The sequence below is a fragment of the Alligator mississippiensis genome, chromosome 7 (genome assembly GCF_030867095.1).
Source record: "Alligator mississippiensis isolate rAllMis1 chromosome 7, rAllMis1, whole genome shotgun sequence".
NCBI classification, from domain to species: Eukaryota; Metazoa; Chordata; order Crocodylia; family Alligatoridae; genus Alligator; species Alligator mississippiensis.
The window spans coordinates 19,635,820-19,651,807 of NC_081830.1; the positions used below are offsets into that span (position 1 = coordinate 19,635,820).

Genomic DNA, 15,988 nt, shown 5'->3' on the forward strand with positions numbered 1-15,988 from the left:
TTGCTGGCAGAGTGCACGCATGTGTTGAGAGTTGGAGGCAGTGAGTGGGCGGGTAGCACGGGTATGCGAGTGCACAGCGTGAAGAAGCAAGCCTGTGAGGAGGTGAGGGATTGTGGCTTGTTTCCGTGTATGTACATGCACGGGTCCATGTGTGTTGGGGCAGTGTAAGACAGGGGAAGAGCTGGGGTTTGTTGCTGTAGATGTTTGGATTTCTGTTTGTCAGTGTGAGTGTGGTGGTAAGGGTATCCGTGTGCCTGGATGTGTTGTTGTGTGCGCCTCTGCTTGTACGGTGTCTCTTAGGGGTATGTGAGAAGCCAGGCGGGTGAGGATATGGATGCTTGGGTTACAGGGATGTCTTTATGTGGGGGTCTAGAAGAGATACAGAAAGTAGGTAGACTTTTGTATTCATAATCATGTGCCTTTAAATATAAGAGCTAGAGGGTATTATTGTTATCATGTTAGTGTGTGCATGTGCGTGTTTATCTTGTTATTGCTATCTTGGTATTTGCACAGGTGTGTGTGTGCAACTAAGTGTTATTGTTACTATTTTAGTATTTATTTGTGCATGTGTTGTGTGCTCATGCAGGCAGGTGTTATTGTTGCTACTTCAGTATTTTTTTGTGTGTGCACGTATGCATGTGTTCTTGTGCATGTGTGTGTTTGTAAAAATGCATATATGTGTGGGCGTGTTTGTGTGTGTCTGCACATTTGTCCCTGCTGGCATGCTGCGATTATGTATGCTCGCATGTGCATGTGTGTGCGACTGGTATTGGTGTGTGGGTGCACAGACATGTTGGGGTGTCTGTTATCTGTAAGTTTTAAGGGGACTGTTATCTGTAAGGTTTAAGCGGATTTTGCATGACAAGGCTGGATAGGACAGGGATGACTTTTTGACCTCGATTCCTGTAATTTCATCTATAAAAGCTCTTTCAAGGGTTTGAAAATAAATCATGACAGAGGAAAGCTCTAGGTTGCTGAGAGCGAGTGGTGCTATCACCTTCTCCAGCTGTCGTGACAGCTGGCCACTGCAAAACAGTGACCAGGGTCCGGATCCTGATTCTCTTTGACCTCTAGCAGATTGGATGCCCCTGAGCACGGATAGTTTTCTTCCTTGTGAAGCTGGTTAGTGGGTTTGTGATGTGCAGCATCCTTGGAATTTCTGTGCCCAGTCGGAGTTTGTGGTCTGTAGAGTGTCTCTTCGCTGGAAATGTTTGGACAGATTCAGTAAATGTTTGATGTGAATGGCAGCATTGGAGTGGGGCAGGCAGAGTGTGGGTAAGCTCTGTATAAGATTCCTATGTGCATAGCTCATCCAGCCTCCCTCCTGGCAGACAGCACCTCCTGCTATGCCAGCCCTGGGCTCCTGCACGTCGGTCCCAACCTGCAGTAGCCCCTGTCCTTTGCCTTCAGAACTCAGCACCCCTTTAAATGCAGCATTTGCTGTGGTGCTGAGCCCCATCACAGCTCTGCCGGTGTCTCTCAGACCTGCTGTGCATTTGCTCTTTCAGACCTGGATCCCTCTCACCCAGAGGCCGCCCATTGAGATGTAACGTATTTTTCCTTTCCATGAGTACAAGTGACCAAGGACTAGACTGAGCTTGCTGAACTCACTGCCATTATGACCTAAGTCTACTGAAACCCAGTTCACTCTAGGTGAGAGAACAAGGCCTGATCCCCTCTCTATGAGCAAGCGTGTGTTTAGTTAAGTCCAATATTGTTCAACTACAGCCAGGGAAGTTGTTTTTCTTGCTGGGTGATGTGGTGAGTGGAAGTAGGAGCAAATGTAATCTCTGCAGAGTGCACCACCTGGAACCCAAGTTCTAATGAGGCTGCACTATCTGAATTCCTGATGCCATCACTCCAGACACTGATTCAATCTTATGCACTGAATAAATGCCAAAGGAAGAGAGCCTGCCAGGCTCATCTTAACAAGGCTTTGATTCAGCTTCACGTGCACCCTTACGATCACATCCCTTCCTACCTGCATGCATGCAGTCGTGCTCAGGCTTGCACAAAGCCTCATGTGCACATTCAGGGTCTCATGTCTAATGCAGACCCTGCCTTTAAGTGTTCTGCCTGTTTGTAGATGCCCTTCCACAAACTGGGGTGGCTTACTTATGGATGCCCTTCATCAATGATGCGGTGAATTGCAGAGGCCAGATCTGTGGCGGAACAAATTGTGAGTACACAGTCATTGGTGCAGTCAGATGTGGGTGCCAAATTTCAGGTGCAAAAGCGTGCCCACAGACACAGGGCCAGTGCCCAAAATCCAGCCTTTTGTCTTGCACCCGCAGTGTCAGCCACACTCCCAAATGCATGCTGTGGCACGCACTCAGCTTCCCACTGGTTCCCTCGGTCTCTCGCATCTCAGCTGTATGCATGCACTCTGCTGCCTTCCACATCCTTGTCAGCTCATTAGCTGTTCGTGGGACCCAGCTGTGTCTGCAGCACACTCAGTTCCCTGCTTGACACCCTCCACTCAGCGCTGCTAAATTGGGCTTAACTCATTACGTTTCCACCCACCACCTTAGTCATTCTTCACTGGCAGGAGAGTGGTGGGAGGCAAACAAACACCAGATTCTGGTAGGAAAAAGGGGAATTAAGAAAGCCAGTACCCTTCCAAGCACAGCCAGGTGGGTTTGGGGTGCTCCAGCCCAGGCTTTTTGTTCTGGGGTTGCAGACAACAAAAGTTCCCCCAGTCTGGCTTCTTTTCTGGGAGAAGTCGAGAATAGGAGGGAGACAGAGAGGAGGAGAAACAGCTCAGGTCTGAATGTCCTTTCTACTGATTGTGCTAGCTAGATATCCAGTGTCTGGCCCAGTGAATTGGACCCTTTCTATCCACTACACTGAAAGCTAGGGGCTACTGAGTGAGCAAGTGGTGCTGTGGAGAAGAGGCATTGACTGGACACAGAGAATGGCCCAGGCAGGATGGTTGAGAGGGAGACGGGCAGCTGCTGTATTGTTCATATTCGCTGTATGGAACTGGATGCAACCAAGTGACTTTGAGCAGAAGCCATTCAGCATCATAGGTGAGATTTATTTGGTCTCTCTAGAGGCAGAAGAAGGAGAGGGAGAAGGGGCTAATATGGTAGGGAGGGATATTTCTTCTTCACCTGCATGCTGGTCAGCAAGGCGGGAGCCAGAGACACTGGGAACAGGAGGGAACAATGCTTAGTCAGTTGATCAGTATATGCCATTATGCACTGATTACGCTAAAGTTTGCTCTGCAACATTATTGATGAGCTGGAACCATGACTTTCAGACCAGCTCAGACAACAGAGCACCAGAAGTCCACATCCATCCGAATCGTGTGGCTTGATGTAGACAACTGACATGTAGTATATGGGTAGTATATGGTGCCGTTCCTGCAACAGTGAAGCTTAAAATGAAGCAAAATGTGGCTCTTTGACTCATAGGAAGTCAAGATGATGGGGGATATGAGTGTCACATGGACGGTCAAGAAGTTAGGAGCATTGTGAAGAAGGAGATGAAGCAAGATCGAGTGACACTGTGCTGCACCCCAGTCCATTCAGGGGAAGCATAAGCAACAGCTTGGGCAAGGTAGCAAAGTCACTCCATGGCATAGAAGTGCAGTCCTAGAAAAGCAAGTTATAGATATAGACCAGTCTTCAGTGGTTGCTCATTGCCAGATACCTCCTGCTCATTGACCCACTGGAATATCTCAAGGGAGAAGGGAGTGAAGGTCTGTGTCCTTGGATAATATGATGATGTGCATGGGGGGAAACAGCTAGGGAAGGGCATGGATGGATGGATGGATGGATGGATGGATGGATGGATGGATGGATAGGGAGGGTACCAGGAGAGCCAGAACTGGCAGAATTAGGGAGGCCCCAGGCTGCTCCTCTCAGAAAGCAGAAAGCTGTAGGATACCACCTATGTAACCAAATCTTGTGTGGACTCTGATAATTAGACACTGTAGGATCCTGTTTCTGCCCCACGCAAGACACTAAAAGGAGCCCAGTGCTGTGTCAGTAACCCCAATAAAGTGGGATAGAAATGACTATGTGAGGGGCTGGGCCCAAGGCATCTACAAACTAATTGACCCTCAGTTGCTAGCTTCCGTCTTCCCTTTGAGGGCCATTCCTTTTCCTGTGAGTGAGCAAGTGGGCCAAGTTGACCCTTGGCTGTGCTCCAGTTACACAGATGTCCACACTGTGAGATCGCCCTGCACCTAGGTGCAGCAGGGCTCTCCAGGTAATGAAAAATAAACCCACCTGAGAGCTGGGCTGGTGGCAGTGGGCTGGCCTGGGGGGTTTGCAGTTATTTAGAAACAGGGGGTGCATCTCCAGTCATTCATCCCTCCACTTTTCCACTTTTTCTGCTGCTGCCTCCCAGTGACAGGATGGTGTGCCAGCTTTCCCTGGCATTATTCTTCTGGATACACAGACAGGCAGATGCAAACTGCAGGTTGTCCAGCCCCTGCAGTGGCATACCAGTTCTTTTTAGCATTTTACTATTCACACTGATTGTTGAGGATCTGGGTGAGAAAGGGGGACCCTTGTGCTGGGTGCTGTGACAGATAAGAGACAGCATTTCTGTAGCAGTTGAAGGCTAGTATTGTAATTGCTTGCTAAGACGGGCAGGAGCTCAGTGTGATACCTAAAAGACAGTCAAGATCCTAATCTTCCCTGATAAGATAACCATGCAAGCTCTATCTGTGGCCATACAGCTCAGATCTGTGCCCTGTATCTTAGTGGAGAGAGACCAAAAGCAAATTTAGGGCTAAAAGAAGGAAAAGAAAAATGACCTCAGCATTCTACAGTAACAAGTACTAAACATAGTAATGAGAGGTTGGATATGGCAATTTTGCAGGATATGAAGTTCAAGACAGTAATGGGCACTCTGAAGGATGGAATGAGAAAGAGTTATTTAATATACAAGACCAGCAGAAATTGTTGCCAGCAGTTTCCCTGGTCCAGTATTCCCTTCCCTCTTGTTTGCTTTTCACCGCACTGTAGAAACGGTGGAAGGTAACGGCAGTGATCTAAAATGGTAATGGAGGATGCAGAGCTTGACTCTGATAAACAGAAAATGTGGGCTTGGGCTTGGAGGTAGGAATCTGGGGTAACAAAGAATGAGATGCTGGCTTCTTGGGGCTGGCCAGGGCCAGGTCTCTAAGGCCTTGAGGACTGCCGAGTTCTGGCTGACATTGGTGGGAAAGCAGTTTGGTGCTTCCCACTGCCCCCCACCTTGTTGACTTTCCTGCACGTCTCAGTATTTCTTTCTCCTCTGTTGTGCTAACTGGCTGGGAGGCCTTAAAAGTCACCAGCTACTTAATTTATTGACTGTCCAGTGTTTACTTTGCTGTTCTCCAGCTCGTCTTTATGGTTTTCCTTGAGTGAATGCTTTTTGAGGCATCCAGACAAGAAGAAAGCCCCTCTGTGAATGACATTAACGCTGCAGCAATAGCCAGGACCCCAGGAAAGCATTTAAAGAGTAGCTAGCATCAGTAGGCTAATGGCTGCCTAGGCTGTCCAGGTTCGCCAGAGATACAGATTGTTAAGAAGCGACTGGGGCTGGGGTGTGGACAGGATCTGCAGTGAGAGGCGGCACTGGGAATTGATTAACAGCGGCTGGGGTCTTAGAGGGTTTGGGGTGTTGTCTCAGGATGCTTCTCCTAGCATGAACTGAGCTGCTGCTGTTGGTATTGTAACACCTAGGGACTTCAGGTATGGGCATGCACTGTTGAGAAGGTCCTCAGGGTTGTCGTGAAAGCCCACCTGGAACTTCCTGGAGACAGTGAGGCTTCTCGCAGAGTCGTGGACATGTACCACTTGAGCTAAAGGAAAACCTCTGCTAGCCTTGTTAGCAGCATAGTAGCCCATGATAATCTAAAACCACCCAATAGAGGGCAGCAGCGCAAATATACATTAACTGGTTCTTTAAAAAACATTATTGTTCAGTGTTTATGGCACGCAGTCTCCCTAAGCCTTTTGCTTTGGGGAGGTAAATAAATGCGTTTCCAGCTTCCAGCCTTGGCTCTGGCCAGGTGTGAGGGAGCCTGCAGCTGCACACTTGTCTGCCTCCTGTTGTAAGAGAAAAAGCCTCCAACGAGCTCATTTTAACTTGCCATTCTGTAATAATGCCAGGCCTTTCACCATCAATGGAATTTTCTAAGAGGACTTTATTGAGGTTTCCCAGATGCGAGAGGGATACATTTGGCTGTCTGCCACATTGCATAAGCAAAGAAAACCATGTCATAGGTTCTAATTCAGCATGAAAATTGCAAGGAACATTTAGATCTTTAAATGACATTTAACAAGACATCAGTGGTAGCTGCAGCAGAGGCAGCTACTGTACCAGTGGACATGCCTGTATGAAGTGTAAGTGTGCCTGTGCATTTTTTTAAAGCCATTACACAGTATATGTGCAAACCAGTTAGAAGTGATCTCATTTAAAGGTTAATTGACTATTCCTTGCAAGTCTGATGTACATTTCTCATTTTATACAATGGCCTTCTTTGGCAGCCACAAATTAAAGGGGTGGATTTCACGATGGGTGGAGTTTGAAAAGCAAGGGGGGGGGAGGGAGGGATAAAAAAAGAGAGAATTGTGTCTGCTGTGGTACTTGTCTTATTTTTTCCATAGCTGCTGCTGCATCTGGTTGACTAGAGCAGGAATGAGTGAATGCAATGCACACTTGAGAACACGAGGGGAATTTGGGTGGGGGGGAAAGAAAGAATAGCAACACAGCAAAGCTTTTGCATTCACATGGAAGAGTGAGTCTGGCTCCCTTTTGCAGATTGCTCCTTCATTTCAACCCAACTAGAGCTGTTGCCTTTGCTGTTAGTTCAGCTACAGTGGAATCCTGTTTGGCTGAGCATAATGGGAGCCTTGAAAATTACTTTAGTTGTAGCAGGTATAATTGATAGCACAGACAAGAGCAGGACAGAAGATATAGTTGCCTTAGAAATATGGCTTTGCTTAATTCTGCGTATGAAGTTTAGGTGCTGCAATTATGTGTTTACTAGAAACGTCGTAGGTAGAAGAAGCAGCTTTTTTATACGCTAACTTTGTGATGGTGCACTGTACTATGAGATTTGAGGGCACAAATCATTCTTCAGAGGGGTCTAACTTGAGCTCAGGAAGGACATCAATAATTATGCAGGGCATTGGTTGAAATGTAGATACCCACGTCCATGTCACTTCTTTCAGAAACAGAATATGGGGGGCTGTGGATAGGTAAGGTTTGCTTAGTGTCTTAATTGTGAATGAGTTGAAACCTGTAAGGACAAGGGAGTGCAAACCACCATGAGCTGGCAGCTTGGACTCACAAAGTATGTCTTACATGCCACTTTGTGGCTCTAGTCCACTAGAGTTTAACTTTCTGCAACTGTCAGCTGGTAATGGAGTTAATCCCTGAGCTCAGGCAGCCAGGGTCTGTGCCAATCCTGGGTTCAAACCCAAAGGATAACTGATGGAGGGGGTGTTATATGACAGACGCCTTCTCAGCTGACACGGCAGAGATGGATGGGGTGACCTCCAGCATGGAAATAAAGGTCCGAGGCTCTAGAGCTTGACATTTAGCCCACAGGGAAAACTGTAACGTAGGCTCATCAGTGGGCTACCATTACCTGCACACATCTTGGCTGGTAAACTCCAGCAAGAAATGACTAGTGGGAGTGAAACCTGAGTCCTTTCATTGCAAAAGTGAAGCCTGCCTGAAGTGGAAAGAGTTGGTGAAGGTTTGTGGTTCTGCCTGGAGGGTTGGAGCTTGGTGACTTCCTAGCTGTAAGACTTGAGGCAGGAATGACAGGTAGGGAACGCACCAAAGGACCATGTTTGCTAGTCTCAGGGGTCAGGGATGTTTGTGCAGTGGAAGCCAATGACCATTTCTCAGCAGAGCCAGGAACAGGGAATGGGGTCAAAGCAGATCAGAAGTGGATATGCTTCAGGGATCCACCCGGCTACTTATCCTGCCTGCAAAGGTGGCACAAGGAAGGGGTAAAAGAGTGCAAGTGCTTCTGCTGAGTAGTACTTTAGTAACTGAGCTAAGCGGAGGGTGCAGATGAAGAGAGGAGCCCGGCAAAGGGAGCTGAAAGTTCAAGGGGACAGTACATATCAGTTCATTCTAAAGCTGATGAAGGAGCTCGATCACTGACACAGAATGGTTCAGCTGGGGGAGGTCTCTCACAGTGAGTCCCTATCTTACACCCCAGCCTCTGCTGCAGGGGTTTCAGCTGTGCAGGATGCTCAGGCCAGAGCTGTGCCCAGGCTCCAGGCTCCCTCCTGCCTTGCGGTGAGGAAGCGGAGGCTTTGGAGAAGCTGGCTTCTCAGCCGTGCACTCAGTTTCCAAGTTGTGGTTGGAGATCCGCTCTCTCTGCTTTCCTCCTCTTGCTCTGTCTCTCTCTCCCTCCTATTTCTCTCTGTTTCCTTCCTCCTCTCTTCCTCTCCCTCCCCTCTGTTTCTGCCTCTTTCTTTCTTCTCCATCATGCATCAATCACTATGGTATCTGGTCCCAGGATTGCTTTCAACTTAAGATGTATTCTGGGGCACATCCAAGTGAGGCATGGCCATGCCAGCTTATCTACATACATTGCTACCTAGAATTAACTGGCAGTCAGGGCACGCAGGGCGTGCCAGCCTCAGGTATGATGCCCGAAAAGTCTGCCTAGCACTCAGGGTTGCGTGTGTCAGAGGCTCCCTTCCAAACAGGACCCGGGTGGCCTGGCTTCCCAGTTAGTTCCCAGATGCTCTCCCATTGCTTGGGAGGGGAGGACAAAAATAAAAGAAAGATTGCAAACCAAACCATGTCTCTATGGCAACCTGCGGCTTAACTTTTAACTTTTCAGTTTACATGCAAAGATGCTTTCTCCTCCATATCTTCACAGGGTTACTTCACTGCACTAACAAGGCGGTTTCCTGGCACTATTAGATGGGCTGACTTGAGGGTTCTTAGCACCATCAACTGGTCATTAACAACCAGGAAATGGCTTCCCCCATCACTAGGGATTTAATCATAGAGATCAGGCTTGAGAAATACTGCAGTGCTTCCCAAAGCACCATTTTATACTAGCTAGATGAGTCAAGTCACTTGGGCTTCATTTCTGGCTGTGCTACTGCCCAAGTTGAGTAGAGGGGTGGGGGTAACCTGTCATCAGATGCATCAAGGACTGGCTACTCCCAAAAAGCTGTATTCGAAAGGTCACAGTACCACAAGGAAGATGGTTCTTATGGCATTTCCACTGAGCCCGGGAAGAAAAAAAAAATCTTGAAGCCCTTCAGGGAACTTCATCTCTTCAACAGACTTCCAGCTCTGAACCACTTGCACTTTTCCTTTGTTATAATGACTGGCTACTGGTCATTATGGTAACTTCTGTGCATTGCACAAATGCAAAACACGCTGTTGCTTCCTAAACACTGCTCAGAGTCAGAGCACCCCACAGTGATGTACTGGAGGAGCAGTACTGATGGCAGCCAGGGATAAGCCGCCAGACCCTTTGAACACTCTTTTTGGGGGTTTGTTTTTTCCGCGTTGGCAGATCCTGCTTTATTGATTCATAAATAGACAAGTGAAAAGGGCCTTTCAGATCTGAAGTGAAAACTATGCTCGGCATTTCAGCTGTCACCCACCTCGGCATCAGCTGTCAGATGCATGCAGTTCCCAGGCCCAAAAATAACTGGTGTTGGGGATGTGAGATCCCCTTCACCCATATTTCATGAAGAAGATCAGTCATTTGGCATCTCAGTGAGGAAGGGGCACTCCTCAGAAAGGTGGTGGGTGTAACTGCCAGTCAACACATCCCACGCAAAATCTTCCTGAAACATGTCCCACCAGCAACATCCTCACAAGGTGTTCATTGCTAGGAGTTTTTTTGTCACCAAGTGGCTGGAACAGCTGTCAGGATGTAGCGGACCAATGCAAGCATTTTTTCATGGGGAGGAAAGGGATTGTCTGCTATGATATCTTACAGCCAGAGCTTTAGTTCAAAGGTTAGAAAGAAGCCTGCGAGTTCAGTGCCGGACGATTGAGACGCTCCAGTCCCAGCTCCCTGCTGTTGCACATAGCTTATTGAGTAAGCATGCCTGTTATCAGCAAAGCATGAATTCATTACAAACCAAGGGCCCCCAAATGTTCTTGGGCTTCAGTGGGGATTGAGGGCACTCCATGCCTTGTAAGACTGAACCCTGAATCCCCAAAGATTCAGCCAGCTCATAAGAGGACAAGGGAGACCAGAAGATTCAAAGCTCAGTTTCCAATTAGCAACACTTTAATTGCAATATTAGTTGCTCATTAGTGGGAAAAGCCAGATGCTCTTAGGAATTAAATAAACTAAAAAGATCTTCCCCACCCCCCAAAGAGTATTTAACTATGGCTCATACAAATGTTTCCTTTGTACCAGGGCATAACTGAAGTGCTATGTGTGGGCACCATGCTCCAGTGCTGAATCACTGATGAGGTTCAAAATGTATATGACGTGAGGCTTCTTGCAGAAGACAAAATGAGATGAAGAGCATGCTTCCTGGGGCAGGAGCAGCCTTTCACCATGAGTGCATGCAGCACCAAGCACAGTGGGTTTCCTTAGCCTTCTTATCCCAACTGAGCTATGCAGCATCCAGCCATTGGGCAGGTTGGGATGGAGTGGAATAGGACAGAAAGGCCCTGGCAGAGCTGGTGAAAGGCTCAAGAGTGCTATAGGTCAAGACTAAGATGCATTTGGGTTCAGGCCTGTACTTGCAGATGGTGCTAAGAGACACAAGTTGCTTTCACAGTAACTGCCCTTACTAACTCCAGATCCAGCTGTTACTGAGCCTGTTCTCTGGAGCACTCGGTATGAGCTGATATGCTTCCAAAATGTGCTGTGCCCTCCCTGGCACCTTGGACAAGGCAAGGTACATTTCCAGCAGGCAAGAAGACCAGAATTTTCAAGCATCACTCCCAGCCACAACCTTTCAATTCTTTGCAAAACTATTTAATAGTTTTGCAGCTGTGTCGGGGAGGCAGAGGGAGACGGAGTCAAGAGCCTCCTCGTGGCATTTCATACTAAAAATCATCTCTTCCTTTTGTTTTTTCCCTTTTTGCTCAAAATATGGGTTGGCTTTGAAAGTGGTAACTTCTGTCTGACAACCCAGCAGAGCCAGGAGCCTGGGCAGAACAGGCGCAGCATGCAGGAAATGCTTCCTTTAGTAATTCCCCATCAGCCTGGCTTGAATTACCCTGTCCCTTTTCTAATGACTGGCTATGGAGGGAAGATCAGATGCAGACTGGAGCAAATCAGGCTGCTGCTGTTTTGCCACTTATCCCTGCCTTGGTCAGCACCTCTTGTAGGCCAATCACATCCTTCTCAGACTTGCTTTATACAGCTCGGAAGTAATGTAATGCCCTAGGCATGAGGATCGCAAGCAGCTCTTAGGAAAAGGATTGCTCACTTGCTCCCTTGGACTCAAAATTCGCCAGCAGGCAAACCCCTTCCCAACTTGGCACCAGGCAGAGTTTCCTTTCCCGCAGAAACAGCAGGAGGAACCGCACTGTAAGATACCACTCATGGCAGCTAAGCCAGGGCTCTGCCAACCCCATGGGCAGGAAGAATCCAAGCCAGATGCAGCTGGACAGCTGGGAGGGACTCCGGGGGCAGTGTCTGAAACAGCAGCTTTGGGACTGTTCCCTCATCAAGGACCAACAGACACCAGGATGAATCAGGACCGACTCCAGGAAAGCCAATAGGCTTATACCTGTGTGGCTGAAATCAGGCACATAGACCTGAGTGGCCACGAAAGGGGTGAGTTGATACACAGTAGGGAGAGGGATGGATTGTAACCTCACCTCACTGGCAAGCACCGCTTGAGGAAACAAACCCTCTATCCTGTGTGGACATGAGGACTAGGAACCAGGGAAGGGTACAAAGGGTCAGGTGCTGCAGCCAGGGCAGAGAAAATGTATTGATACCCCAGGGGCTGCAAGGGAGCCGGCTGGCTTTGTGTGCTGAGCTCATTAATCTCACCCTGTGCTATTCGGGCACTGCTTCCCTTAAGATCACTCCCCCACCTCGTCTGTCCCTACCCAACTAGGTCACTTTGTTCATCCTGTGACTTTCCTGTGAGCTGGAACCTGCTTGGAGCTCTCTGCAGCCTGTGTGTGCTAGCATCAGCCTTTTCTGGGAACAGTGCCCGTTAGCTGAAGCTAAGGCATTTTAGCTGTAAGCTCTAACTGTTCCTGGTTCATTTTAATCCTAGAGCCCACTAAATAAAGCCCAAACATATTTGCTCATGTTGCTGATGGGTGACTCTTAGGGGAAAGCCCCATGAGTATTCCCACCAATTAAGGCCTTAGGGCAGTGTGGACGTGCTAGGACGAATTATTGCAAGCACTTGCTGCACCAGCTCCTCCTTTGGTGTAAGTCAGGGTACATCCGCTGATGTCAAGGGGACTTGCTGATTCATATTAGCTGAGGGTCTGGCTCATAGACAGTTTCTAGAGAAAGTGAGCTTCCTATAACCATTCTCCAGACAGGACAGACTCCTTTATTGAATTTAATAGGGCTGTTCCCTTGGGGGAATCCTGACACTTTCTTGTAAAGAAAAGGAATGGCTTAAATGAGGTGCTGAGTGACAAACACCAACTCAGCTACCTCTACAAGTTGCTCTGCCAACCTATCTTGTTGCTAAATGTTAGTTCAACCCTGGACTCCCCGGTTTTCTCAACCCCCGTCATGTAGCACCCTTGTTATTCAAGGCTTGGGATCCATCAGAGCGGTCGCATTGAAATCAGCCATTCAAAGCATGTAGCCTTAATAGGCTGTGATTTCTACTCCCGACCCAATGCTTTCATGAGCAGAAATACATACTGGGTGCATCTAAACATTTATATTAATGCACGGCAATAAACTCCAGCGCTTATCATGCTGGAGTTTATTGCTCCCAGGTGCCGCGTTTACACATGTGCCCAGAACCGCAGCATGTTGAGGATCAACCTTCCAGCACGGAGCTGCTCTGACCTGGCTCAACGTGCTGCAGAGGGGCTGGCTGGGGCATGAGGGTGCTCCAATGCAGGGCTAGCGGGCAGGCAGCCCCCACACTGAAGTACCCTTGTGCCTTAGCCAGCTGTGTCAGCATCTACACATGCATTGCTGTGGAGTTTATTAGTTTACTCCAGCCTAATAGCCCTGCATGTGTAGACACTGAACCATTTACTGCTGAGCTAATTAGTCAACTATAGCCCACTATAGCCAAATTAGCCCACTATATCTAATTAGCCCAGTATAACCAAAAATAGTCCCAGTTCTGGGACAGCACTAGAGTTTCTGTCTCAAAAATGACAGGCCCCTCAGGTAATTCTCTGTGCCCCTGCCAGTGACCAGGAGAAATCGAGCATCTTCAGGAAGGTCCTCTCAGTCCTTACTCAGCCAGGTCCTAGCTCTGCCACGGGCTCTGCCAAGTGCACTTTGACATTCATGTGGTTCAATGGTTGCAAGAGGCCAGCTACATGGATCTGGTTATGGGAAAAGGTGATTAAGAGGGGACATGATAGCAGTCTTCAAATACTTGGAGGGCATCCATAAAGATGAAAGGAAATACCTTTTCTCTCTTGCTGTAGAGAGTAGGACATGGACCAATGGCTTGACGTGGCAGCATAGTAAGTTTAGATTGGGTATCGGGAAACAAAGCTCTGCAGTGTTCGAACAGAGAGGCAGTGGAATAGACTGCCAAGGGAAGTTGTGGACTTCCATCTACAGAGGGGCTCAAGAAGAGGTTGGACAGGCAGTAGTTAAGGATGATATAGGTATAGCTATGCCTATGTGTTTGCTTTTTCATTTGCTAGTTGCTGCATGGGGCCGGAAGGAATTTTTCCCCCTCTTGCTGCTACGTGCATTAGTGTCTTTATTAAGACTTCCTCGGAAGCGTGGAGTACTGGTTGTAGCCAAGGCTGGGGATCATGACTGGGCTGTGCTGGGACTCAAACCCAGAGGCTCCTGACTAGCGGGTCTTGTCCCCCACTCAGATTCAGATCAATTGGGATCAAGAATGAATTTCACCCCGTGATCACATGAGTATGGACTATGGGGGGTGGGGGTTGACTTCCAATGTAGTGGGGAGTGTGTCCCTTTTCCTTGGAGCTTTTGAACCTATTTTAACAACCTTTGCAGCAGCAGGACATTGGTCACTGTGGTCCCCCTGCTTTACTTGCGACAGATGAAAATGTTTTGTCTGTTCTTATGCCAGGGTTGACTGCGTAGTTTTGCTAAGAGGCTAGACAACAGACACGTATGGGATGGCTTGGGTAGGGATGATCCTGCCACAGGCAGAGGGGTGGACTAGATGATCTCTCAAGGTCCCTTCCAGCCCTACTTCTCTACGGTTCAGTGGTCAGGTCTCAAGCAAGGAACAGCATGCTGAACCCTGAGTGCCTCAGGAGGAAAGCTGAGCCTGAAGGATTTAGGTGCTCAGTAGATTTAAAAACGGATCCTCAATTTATTACTTATTTCTGCTCCTTGGAATCAGATTATGTTGGTGGGAGCAGCAGCGTCCTCAGGCTGGGCTGGCAGGGCCATTCCTCCAGCTGGAACAATATAGTTGAGTGCAGAGAGCCACCCAGTAGGTAAAGATGCTTTTTTTCACTGCTTGCTTTCTGCCCCATTTTCCCTCCCGGAGCCATTGCACCATTAGTCTGTGGCCCCACAGCAGGCTCTTTAGTGCAAATGCACAGGCCCAGCTGCCCAGAGGCACTGCTGAGAGATGGTACAACAGATTCACATTGCACTGGCTTCAAGCCTACCCAAATTAGTGCCAGACCCACTGCCGACTCTGATAATAAGCAACAGCGAGTGGGTGTGAATTCTCCTACTGTTCATTGAAATAACATTAAGTGTGATGGACTCCTGGGCTATTAGAGTGTATGTAACATGTAATTGAGGCTGGTTATTCTTCATCTGAAGTGTTCCCCTTAACTAATGGCAAATCAGGATGGAACACATGTGCGAGCTTTGTGAATCCCTGACTCAATTCGCTTGCTGCCTGCGATCAAAATGATCCCAATGAATGTCAATGAATGAATGGGGGACAATGAATTAGAGTGAATGAATGCCTTGTAATGGGGCCCTTCACTAGTGCAGAGAGACAATTGAACGCCAAAAGGATGGCGTCTGCACGGGCGGCATTTGAATTCATACCCATTAGAACGATTAGGGGTAACATTATGGTGTGGGGGCGAGGGTTGGCTCTGCTGACAGGGCACTTGAAAAGTTATTGCTGCCATTTCTTTGGAGGGTTGAAATGAGCAGGCTTCTCAGATCCTGGCTCTAATGAGAAACGGTAGAACCATGTTCTCCTTGTACCTTCTCAGGGTGGAGTTACAGGATCCTAATAAAACAAACACTCACTCCCTTGCACACACTTGAGACCAGGGGCTCAGTCCTCAGCTGATTTAAATCTGCCTGACTCCACTGAATGCTTGGATATCCCGGCTCAGGGGCATCCAATATGAGGTTGGATTCAACCTCTCCCAGAAATCAGGGACAGGTGCATCCTGGCTTGGAGTCCATGGCTCACTCCCAAAACAAAGGCTTGGAGATGAGTGGTTTCGTTTTAGTTCATTTCTGAGTAGGACTGGATATTTAACTGGTCGAATCAAGTTTGGTCGATTGACTGGTCAAATATCATCGATTCATAGACATTAGGGCTGAACGGGACCTCACGAGATCATCGGGTCTGGTCCCCTGCCCAAGGGGCAGGAAATCAGCTGGGGGTGGAGGAAGTCAGCTGGGGTAAATCAAAAACGATCAGTCAAAAATTGTAAAAAAATTGCCAATCGGTTCAAATAATACACAAAAAAGCATAAATTTCCCATTAAGAAATGTGCCAAAAAACACTTTAAAAAAATCATATTTTTGTCAGGAAAATGACAAAAAATGTAGGTTTTTTTTATAAAATTGCTATAATCTCTGATGAGTCATCAATATGCAGTCAACTGACAATATTTGACTGGTCAACTGACCGGCTTGCCAACTCTTCTTTCTGAGTTAAACACAGAG

The 15,988-nt window shown here is 47.9% G+C and overlaps 1 protein-coding gene across 4 annotated transcripts in view; it reads left to right on the top strand.

Annotated features, from left to right (window-relative positions):
• The window catches only part of LZTS1 (leucine zipper tumor suppressor 1), a 37,558-nt gene that overhangs the window by 3,890 nt on the left and 17,680 nt on the right, over positions 1-15,988 (top strand). Inside the window, exon 1 of one of the 4 annotated variants that reach the window (XM_014603447.3) lies at positions 31-102. The exons of the other annotated variants lie outside the window; for them this stretch is intronic. The gene's annotated coding sequence lies outside the window, so the exon portion shown is untranslated. Of the gene's footprint in view, positions 1-30; positions 103-15,988 lie in introns of those variants that run through there. 4 annotated transcript variants of the gene reach the window in all.